This window comes from Protopterus annectens, chromosome 3.part0, assembly GCF_019279795.1.
Source record: "Protopterus annectens isolate FY-2018-M chromosome 3.part0, PAN1.0, whole genome shotgun sequence".
Taxonomy (NCBI): Eukaryota; Metazoa; Chordata; order Ceratodontiformes; family Protopteridae; genus Protopterus; species Protopterus annectens.
This window is the reverse complement of record NC_056731.1, coordinates 1,173,771,111-1,173,783,258: the sequence shown is the minus strand read 5'-3', so window position 1 is coordinate 1,173,783,258 and position 12,148 is coordinate 1,173,771,111.

Here is a 12,148-nt window from a genome sequence, read left to right as displayed (position 1 = left end):
CAGTATATACCCCTTACTGGTCTGTCAATGCACTCATGCTACCGCATAGCTACCTGCCAAGCTGATGACTGTCAGTTCCTGTACAGATGTGCAGATGGCAGGTATCCAGCTGGGATATGTACAGGCAACCTACACTTGATTGACACCCTACTACTCCTGTGGCATGTGCATGAGATGCATATCCCTGTAGTACCAATGCTGGGGTATACTATGTGTTGTATCGCAGTTGTGGCCAATGTGTGATGGTTGGTATGGCAGAGTGTCATTATGGGTTTCAGGGAGTACAATATCCAGTGGGGGATGCGGGTGCAGTGTACACTGTTATTACACCAAGATACACGAGGTATATGTCCCATGTACCACGTTATGTTTACCACTGTCATCATCAATCATACAGGTAACTGTGACCACAATCCAAGCCAGTTATGCATGTGACGTGTGCAGCCTACCTGTAACACATTGGAGACACGGTCAAGTTACTTAGCAGAGATAGGCCCTGGTATCTCAGATGTGTGTCTGTCTGTTATGTGTCTGTAAATATGTATATGATGGTATATCACACTACATATCATCCAAATACACCCATTACATCCCCCATTAGCATACTGTACATGTTGGGGGTTGTTCTGCATGTACCATGTAACCTGAGACACACCTCACCCTAAACACTGTGCGGTGGATGCAATGTAAGCCACACACATCAGTATCATGACATAGCTAGGTAGGGGTCTAGTCCCAGTGTTGGCAAGTAACAGTGTGCGTGTATGTGGATGGGTCTACATCAGGTTGCAGGGTATACACACCTCAGCAGGACACCTGTCCATGTGGCATAGGCAATAACCTTTTTAGTAACCTGTGAAATGTGTTCAACTGTACCTCAGATATGTCACAGTCATGGTGTCAGCACAGTGACATACCCCGTTGTGCAATATGACTGCAGACCATCCTCGTGCTGACACATGTACACCTACAACACACATGGATAACATTATAGGGACTGCAATCAACCAGTGTTACTAACAGCTATAATGCATCATTGCTGGATGGCTACACTACCTGTCAAATATGCCTAACACTGTATTCTCTACAACATATTACACTGCAGTACTGTGATACACTATTGTACAGTCACCATGTGCATCAGAACCATATCAGCCCATCCCTGCATCAATGGTATGGATGGCAGGGATGGGGCACAGGCATCTTTGTATGCACAGGGCATTCCAGTGCTGACACATGTACACCTACAACACAATTGGATAACATTATAGAGACCACAACCAACCAGTGTTATTAACAGCTATAAGGCATCATTGCTGGACAGCTACACTACCAGCCAAATATGCCTCACACTCTACTCCCTGCAACATGTTACACTGCAGTAATGTGATACACTGTTGTACAGTCACTGTGTGTATCAGAACCATATCAGCCTGTCCCTGCATCGATGGTATGGATAACAGGGATGGGGCACAGGTTACATCATATGCACAGGGTGTGGTGTTGATTTGCCAGAGGCCGAGAGTGGGTCATACATTTGACACCATGTGTGTGTGGGTGAGGGGTGTACTCTGGGGAGCTGGCCGAGGTGATGTGGTGTGTGTATGTATGGGGTTGCCCTAGGTGTGTTTGCATAGTGTGTGTGGGTATGCATGCACACAGTTCTGCCATGTGGCTGCCCTACACAGGTGTTTATGGACAGCTGCAGACCATACCTGACAGGATGTGCAGTTCACTGACTCCAGCCATGGACATGTGGACTGTGCCTGCCAGGGGCTCTGCAGGCACATCCAGGTACAGGCCTCGATGTGCAACTCTCACCTGCTGATGACATTTGTCTGCTGGTACGAGGTCCCTCCTGGGATTGGTCAAGACTACATGCATGTGGCCTGCTCTGGTGTGATGTGGACAGCACTCCCCCTCGCACTGCCAGGGCTGCTACTGCCACTACAGGAGCCCCTTGGTGTCCTGGCATGTCCACGTTGACCACCAGCTGTTGGCATTGCTGGTCTACATCCACATGGACATCGCTACACTCCCACCATATATTCAAGCACAGACAGACCATGGCTGATGAGGGCCATCATCTCACCAAACTGCCTATCCATGAACTCAGTTAATCCACGGATGGCACCAGCCAGTTCACGGGCATTGTCATTTGAAGATGGGAGAGCAGCCCTCTGTAGCCTCAGGCCCTGTCTGTGGTAATGTTATATACGTGCCTGCACCACCATGACAGCCTGAAACATGCTTCTGCTGGTAGCAGCTATGTCGCCTCTGCCAGGGGCATGATGTCCAGCGGCTCTACCACAAGCACCCTGGGACATCTGCATATGTGGTGGCCTGCCGGACATCTGGCTATGCCTGCTGCGATCAGACACAGTATGCATGGTTACCACACTTTCCTGTGCTCTGCCACTGAACTCCAGCTGTCCCTCCACTATGGCCACTGGTGATGGGGTGCATATAGGCACTGAAATTGTGTACGGGGTGGGGTGGCTTAAAGGGTGATGTCAAATGTTGGCGCATTGTCAGTCCCTGACAACCCCACCTGTGCCGCAACATTGTTATCATCATCATCATCGGTGTCTGTATGGACACCTACATCAGATTGCATGCAGGAGGGACCCAGACCCACCTCGCCACCTGTGGGGGAAACAATAAATGCACTTTAAAACCTGTACAGCATTGGCTAACAGTACACAAACACACACACACACACACACACACACACACACACACACACACACACACACACACACACACACACACACACACACACACACACACACACACACACACACACACACACCTCCGTAATACCTACCTGTCCATGGCTTTACAGACAGTCCCACGTATATCTCCATGTATTACCCCATCCTGCATCACACTTGCTAACATACACACACTGATACCACTCATTAACATCACAGTCCTCTAAATGCCCACACAAGTGACTACAACACAAGGCCTGTTGCTACTTTACCTGCCTCACCTGTGTGTAGTGGATTTACATGGCCTCACTGCTGTCATTCAGTATGCACCCTCTGTATGCCTGGAAATGATGTACATGGCCCCTATATGTGTGGGCTACTATGTTGTATCCATAATACCTCCCACTGATGTGTCATGTGTATGTAATGCTCAGTACATGCCAGATATGCTACTCCATCAGACCATCATGTGACAACTGTAATATTTGGATACACTTCCTGGTGTTGACTAGAACTTCCCCAATGCATCTGTAGACCTGCATACGTGGGTTATAGATGATCTCTCTGCTGACTGTGATATTAAGTGTGTACTTGAAGTCTTCCTTCCCTCTGAATGCCTGCTCCATGCTACAGACCATATTATACTATTTTCTGTCCTGTGATTACACACATGGCAGGTATTCCTGGTGTGTAATGTGGCAGTCCATGTCCATGTACTGCATGGTCCCAAAGGGAGGTACAGCCATATGAATGCCCCACAATCACACATGTGCATACAATGCCACGAACACAAACACACACATGCACACACGCATCCTATATGCATCTACCTTGCTCCACTTCACCAGAGTGACCCTGCAGGAAAACTAACTAACACCAGGATGCACACACACACACATACAGGTCGGGTTGCACAATGATAGTACACACAAAGTCCTCCTATTACACATTTGCCAACATGCAGAACATATGGTACAGAACAGCATGCAGTTCAGCTATAGTCAATCCATGCTAGCAACAGTATACATGTGTGTGATGCATGTGCTGTGTCACTAGGTGATGCCCCTTCCCCTGGATACCACTGAACCCATGTACATAGTGTTGCTGTGTACCTGCTCTGCACCCTGCCATGTACTGTCCACCACAACTCACAGGTGTACAACCCATTGTGGAATGTGTTGTACTTTTTCAGCTATGTCAGCTTTACTTCTCACACCCCCTATGCTTTTCAGCAACACATACTTGGGATGATATGTGGACAGTTGTCATTGGTAAATGCCTGATGCTTGATTTACAGCTGTCAACATCAACAGACCATGTATGACCACTGCAATACTCTTACAGTGACAGCCATCAGAGCATACCATGTCTATGGGGGTGTACACACTTTTATTGACTTTACACATCCTTGATCTGCCATGGGACCACATCACCACATATCTTAGCAGTACACGAACCCTGTATGTGACATATGTCCTGTACTTTCACATGCAGTGTCTACAGATTGTGTTAGGTGCGTGGCTGCTGACCGCAATGCATACACACCGTGTGGGCATATGTGTGCACACTCTTATCATGATGGTTTATCACACCTCTTGCTGTGTGTACTACAGCAGTCAATGCTCCTAGCAGAGTTATACCAGCATGGGCCATCTGCATTTGCCAGTGTATGTTCCATCTGCCCTACATGTCCCCCTATTCTGCATGATTGCAATGTCTACTCATATGCACATCCCATGGTGTTCACACACTGCCATCACTATTGCTGTGTGGGTGGGGTTATGGCTGCCACAGGTCCTGAACCTGACTATGTGCAGATAGAGCCATTCCTACCATCCTTAGGATCCCTGCTGCAGTGCACTGGTGTGTCATGCTGAGACCCCCCTCCTTCAGCTTTTATGCAGATGCATAACAAGTAAGCCCTACACATGTGTCACTTTGCAGTGTCCCATACACTGAACACCACATGTTGCAGCCTAGACCTAGCTGATAATGTGGACTACTGTAATGTATTATGCCATAGTGTATCTCTGCAGCAGTTGCCATTGTCCTACAGGTATATACACTGGTGTTGCACTGTATATGGGTGTTGTTCAGAACATGTCACTACTGTAGGCCATGTCTACTATCAGTATGTTACTCCCTGTGGACACATTCCACAATGAGATGATGTTAGTTATCATGCAGGTGTCTGTCATACCCTTCCAATACCCCATCATGGTCACCCCTGTGAGAAAATGCATTTCACAGCAACAATACATGCACATGTGCAGCATGCATTCAGGGTAGGTGTGTTAGATGTGTGCATGGAATATACCAATTAGCAATTACATAAAACATACTCACCAGCTACAGGCTGCTGCCTTGTTGTTATCCCAGAGGGACCTACATAAGATGGTGAGAGATGCAATGTCAGTGACCACACCTGTGGCACTGCTACAGGCTGGGTGCAGTACTACCATTCATCAATGGTACATTCCCACGATACTACCACATTTGGACATATGTTTATCACTACAATGTAGCAACACAATATATCTATGACATATCAGATATGCATGATCTACCTGTACCAATGTGGATGTTTACAGAACAGTGGTCTACTGATGTGCCCTGTGTCCTTACCTGCATGCTCCTCGGCTGGTGTGTGGATGAAGCCCACCTCCACGAAGGGGTCCAGTGGTTGTTGGTGGTCCAGATGTGCAGGTGCCACGAGGCTGGCCAGGAGCTCCTCCACACATGTCAGTGGGGATGGATGACATGGCACCCCCCTGTGGAGAGGTGATCCCTCAGACTGGAGCAGCATGCCAACAGGCATTGCAAAGCAGGTCAGTACAATGATGCCGGACCTGCTCAGAACTGTGGTTATGCAGAATGACAGCACTGACCCTGTGGACTAGGTCATTCCACAGGATGGTCTGCTCCTGCTGCTCATGTGCATGCCTGCCAAACAGCAATGGATAGTGCTAGATCATGTGTGCTATCAATACGTCATTCTCAGCATTGGAATATGTGGGCAACCATGCATGTGCCATCTTGGCTGAAAGACATAAAGATGGAAACAGGTCTGAGCAACTCATATGGCAAGGTTACCACAGTTTGTAATACACATCTCTGTCACCCCCCACCATATCAGCTTCAACAGACTGTGCACACAACTCATTAGGTGTGGCTACAGCTCAACTACCATTTGGACAGATATTGTATTGTACCACACCATCTGCTATGTGATTGCAGCCATGTCCCCTGTGTGGACACTATCATTGCTGGCCTGTTACAGACTATTCACCTGCATGCCATTGTCAGGGCCACTATGGTTACATATATGTCAGTGGTATGGCTGCTCTGAGGTTGCTGCACATCTGACAGTCTGTGTTATTGGGGATCTCTATGCATGCTGTTGGACATGTACCAGGATTGTGTAGACTATTACTACTAACAAATGTTCTATAACAGTGACACAATAACATGTATATGTTTTATTGGCCAGCAGATCCACCTCTCCACACCCATCTGCCCATGATACCTGGCCACATCACATGTGTGTCCCAACCTGGGGCCTCCTCATATACTGTTACAGCAATACCATCAGGTGTAACCACCCAGGGGATGTTGTCCCCCCCCCCCCACTCAGGACACACACAGACATGTTCCTGTCCCCTGAGCTCAGATCTGGGTCTGTTCCATATAGGGCTCCACAGACACATGAGGGATGTGCTACATCAGTCTGAGGTACCCAGTACACATTCATAGGGCCAACATGCTCCTCCTGCTCAACCTCCAGACCAGGCACCTTCAGGACGTGGACTGCTGTTGTGAGTAGCAATGGGTGGGAGGCTTGTTTCCATTGTGCCCATATTGGGGACCATGAGGCGTCCACATCACTGACCACACACACACACCATCCATAGTGTTTACCCACCACGTGTCACATACCACCCCTGTAGACTGTCCTCTATATCTACCAATTCTGACCACCTCCACATGTGTACCTGCCATACTTCCCCATATTCCCATTGCATACTTCACAGATGGGGGCAATGTGGTGCCAACAATGGACTAACATGTGACATACCCCTCCATGGTGCACACACTGCCAGCTGTAAATATCTGTGTGTTTTATGTGTGCTACTGCCTCACACATAGCACACATCGCTGTGGTAGTGATATAGGGGACATGTCTTTACATACATATATGTTGTGTATGTTTCTATATATGTATAGGTATACATCTATATGTGTGTAGATATATGTGATGTATATATGTGCACATATATATGTCTGCACATAGCTATATGTAGATTTCTGGACATACATGCTGATATGCATATATATCTTTATATATTATATATGTGACATATGTATTCATATGCATACCTATATGTGGGGTACATTCAGACATCAGCTCCACAATCTCCCAACACCTTCCTGCACAGCTGCATTGTTCTGTCTTGCTACAACACAGACAGGTGCCACATATGGACATAGCCTGACATTAGGGGGGGTATATGTGGGACCCAATTGCAGGTAACCCTATTACACACCTATGGCATTTCAGCATGCTACATTACAGATTTGCCTGAGTATCCTGCCAGTGGTGGGCCATGGCTCCCACATGTCCATCATAATGGCATTACGTCCACCACCAGCTATTGGCCATGTAATATACATACTTCCCATTACACAACATACACTATGATGGCTTACATCTTGTCTGTCAGTGCTGACCTGCACAGTTAATGGCTATGGCCCACTACCCACAGGGACAGACACTATTGTCCATAGCAGTTGAGCAAAGGAGTTGCTAGGAAAGTGGTGAAAAAAGGGGCACAAAGAGGGAAAGACAGTAGGGAAAATAGCCAGGGGTGTGCAGGAAGGGTGTAGAGAAGATCCATAGCTTCCCATTTCTTCTACAGCAACAGCTGTGCATATACACTGCATTTGGAGGTAGATTTGGACACTCAAACCCCTGGGAGAGGTGTGAGGACAACAATAATAAGTTGCAATGCCAATTAGACCAGATTACATGTGTCCAGTGGACACATGTGTGCGAAATGCACAGCTATGTATGGGGCAAGATTTTTTTTATGGGAACAGATTGCCCGTTTTTTTCAGGTGAGAGTGGGATATTGTGGAGGGGTAGTAGGTATATTTGGGGAGGTAGGTTGGGTATATTAACAGACAAGACAAACAAGATGCGTACAGGGACAGTATATGACACATGTGGGGGGTAAACACCTTGATGGGGGTGTTGGGATATCGGAAGCCCACAAGCCCACTAGTGGTACCAGTGGGACTGAGGTCTCCACCCATGGGCAGTCACCACTGCACCCTCACAGCCTCAAAGGTGGCTGTGCTGGGTGCTGAGTCGCAGAGCCAGGCTGACTCTCTAATCATAACATGCGGCCCTTGAGCTGGCGTAGAACATCACTAAACTGCTCGTTGATCACTCTACGCACCACAACCCTGACCTGTTAACAGGTGACAGGTGACTGTCCGCGCCCACTCCCAGAGGGGATGACCCGCATCCCCTAAAGTGGTTCTACCCGATGGTGGTGCAGGACCAATGGACAGGGAGGTCCCGGGTTGGGCCCCAGACATGCTGGTGCCCGGTGCCATGGCTAGCTGAGGTGGGACAGGTGGGTCCTCTGGGACCGGCTTTCCCAAGCATGCTATAGTGTTTAGATTACATAATCATTTGTGGGTTAGTAATAGTCAACACATTCCAGGATTAGGTATAACAGCATGCATAGATATTCCCATTAACCCACTCACCAGATACGGAACAGCTGCATAGCAAACAGAACACATCATATATGGGACCATAGTGGTAATAAGAACAGCACACAGGTACAGGTACGCTAATGGCACCATGCCACCAATGCTGGAATTATTCAATATAGCACATGCATGGGAACCATGAAAATATTTATCAAACAAATGGACATTATCAGAGTCATTACATACCAGTTGGGGTGCGTATGTTGATTATTGTTGGAGATATGGTGGGGGGGAGAGAAAGATGTCAATTAACAACTAGTATATTCCTGTAGTTCACATTACTTTCCTAGTCTTTGCTGTTATCTGTACCTTACAAGTCTTACTACACTGCCATATAGCCTTAGTTTGGTCAGTGATATGGCTGTTGTCATCATTACACATGAACCAGATTTACCTGCAGTATACACCTCTTACCTGGTATACTTGTGGAGGGAATGTTTAACAGTAACTAACTGTCTCTACACATACTCCCGAATTCCGGGTTGTTTTTTTGCACATAGCTATCCAACTCTTTCTGCACAGACTCTGGCCATGTTCATAGGTTCATAGGTTCATACTAGGCTATCTGTCCTAGGGCATTTATAAGCCTAGCCAGAGTGTGTTTGGCTTTCGCCACCCATTTTAAATTAATTTTGCTATGCCCTTTTTCGAGGTTAGTATACTGTGCCTCTGTCTAACAGTGACACAGAAGTGATACCCGGGGTAAACCTATGATCTCCCATCCACTCATCAAGATTCCTCTTGAAGAGAGTCAATGAGGGACTCTGCCTAACCTGGACTGGGATTTTATTCCAGAGTGAAGGGAGCCTCTGGGTTATGAATCTGTCCCTCCAGCATGTCCTATTTATTTCAGTGCTGAGGTTCAAGTCTCTCAAGCACGTAGCTCGATGGGATTTGGATTTTCTGAGGTGCAGCATGTCCATTAATTCCAGGTTGGACATGGCTTTATACGTCAGGCACAGATCGCCTCTGAGCAGGCGGTATGCCATTGAGTAGAGCTGGAGTTTCTTTAACCGGGCAGCATATGGCATCTGTTTGAGCCCTATGATCCTCTTGGTGAGGTACTTTTGGGGTCTTTCCAGTTGCTGCAGGTGTCTGGTAAGATACATCCTAAAAAGGGCATTGTACTCAATTATGGGCCTGATGAGGGATGAGTAAAGAAGCACGATGACCTCTCCTGATCTAGATGTGAATCCCTTCATGATTAGGTGGGCTATATAAAATGTTTTTCTAACCACTTTGGCCACGTGGTTGTCAAATGAGAGATTGCTATCAACTTGGGTCCCCAGGTCCCTAATTACTTCTTCTGTACTTAATGGATTACCACCTATGTGGTAATTTGTGGGCACTTTGTTTTTGACAAAGGGGATGACTATACACTTTTCGGAGTTTAGCATGAGGCCATGGCTCTGGCACCAGTTGTCTGTTTCTATGAGGCCCTTTTGGAGGATGCTTGTGTTGGCTGGAGAGTCGATTATGGCAGCCAGTTTGCAGTCATCTGCGAACTTAGTCAGCCACAGTCCTTCCGTGTTGGCCTGTACCTCCGAGAAATATATACCGAACAAGAGAGGTCCCAGGACTGAGCCTTAGGGGACACCACTTGTAACTGGTTTGGAGTCTGACATGGCTCCAGCAATTCTAACCATGTGGGTTCTGTCCTTGAGCCAGTTTGCAACCCATCTAGTGACATAGGGGTTTATATTTAAGCTGGTGAGCTTATCTATAATGCCTGAGTGGGGTATTGTATCGAAGGCTTTTGCGAGGTCCAGGTAGGCTGTGTGGACCACCTTCCCCTCGTTAATGGCCTTGGTGACTGTTTCAAAGAAATTAACCAGGTTTAAGAGGCAGGATCTGCCCTTAACAAAGCCAAACTGGGTAGGATCCAGTGTCTGTAGGTCCCCAATATCTTTATTTATGAGGTCCATGATGATCCTTTCCATAGCTTTGCAGACCAAGCTAGTCAGGCTTATGGGGCGATAGTTTCCAGGATCCATTGAGGGACCACCTTTGTGGAGAGGGACCACTGTTGCTGTATGCCACTCTTTGGGTACATATCCTGTAGTAAGGCTGAGATTGAACAGTAGTTTTATGTTTGGGTTTAGCTCTTCTTGGAGTTCATGTAGGACGCAGCCTGGGACACTGTCTGGTCCCATTGATGCTGTGTTTTTTGCTTTGGAGAGGGCAGCTCTTACCTGAGCATCTGAGATGTCAGGGGGCAGCACTCTGCTGGGATAAATATTTGCCCTTTTGGTGGGGAGGGAGAAGTTTGAGCTGAACCTGTCAGCTAGGATGTTGGCAATGTCTGTGGGTTCGATGTATTTTTTGTCATTTTGGACTAATTCTGAGCATATCTGGGAATTCCCACCCAGGTTCCTAACATAACTAAAGAAAGCCTTGTGATTATCCTTAGTGTCCTGTGCAATTTTTCTGTCGAAGCTGGCCTTAGACGATTTTATGAGTGCCCGTAGTTTTTTGCTAATACTGATCAGAGATGCCTTCCCTTTTTGGGATTTTGCTCTATCATGTAGTAGCTTCCTCCTTCTATTGTATAGTTTGTTTATGGCTGGGGTCCACCAGACAGGACGTCTGCCTTTGGAGGATTGGGTCTTGGTTTTATTTGGGATTGCATGATCCATGCATTCCTGAAGGTCTTCATAGAATGCATTTATAAAGGATTCTGCGGTCTGGGCCATATTTTTCACAGGCCCGGGGGCTTTGAAGGATTCCACCTCAGTTTTGAAAATTTACTTTAGAGAAGTTTTTCACTGTGGTTTTCAGGGCAGGTGCTGGAGTTGGGATGTGAATATCCAGTGAGATTAGTTTATGGTCTGATCTTACCAGTGAGGGATACACTTCTGGTCTGGAGCATAGAGTCCCCATGTTGGTGATGATCAGGTCCAGTATGTTTTCCCCTGTTGTGGGAGTGGTAACAAGTTGTTCCATAGCATTTGAGTTTATAAATTCTAGGAACCTTTGGGCTAGGGTGTTGGAGCTAGAGTAATGCTCCCAGTCTATGTTTGGGTAGTTAAAGTCGCCCAATATAATGGTGTTTGGCGAGACCTTCATATTTTCCAGTGTTCTCAGGAAGGCTGAGTGGGGTTCCTGGGTTTGGGAGGGTGGTCTGTAGCAGGCTATAAACTGGAAGGCAGTTTTACCCACTGTTAGTTGTACATGGATAGTCTCTGATGCTTTGTGCTGTGCCACCAACCTGGAGGTGTGGGTATCTTTGATGAATATTGATACTCCCCCTCCTTTTGTAGTACGGTCCAAGTTTTGGGGCCAAAAAGCATGGTATGAGGTATAACCTGGTAGTGCTGGGGTGCTCTCGGCAGCCTTGAACCAGGTTTCTGTTACTGCACAGATATCGATGTTCTCCATGCTAAGGAGAGTTTTGAGTGTGTGCATCTTGAGGTTTAGACTTCTGGCATTGAGTAGCATTACTCTTAGTTTCTTATCCCTTGTGATACCTATGGAGGTGGGTTTGTCTTTTGAGCCTTGCCTAAAAAAGGCACTATGGGGGTAGCAAGAGCCTTTGCCAGTATCCGAAAGCCCAGGGGTGGCCACATGCTGGTGTGCCGGGACATATCTAGAATATTGCCCTCTTCCACTTTTAGTGACCTGACACACATATATACATACTTTCCTACACAGCT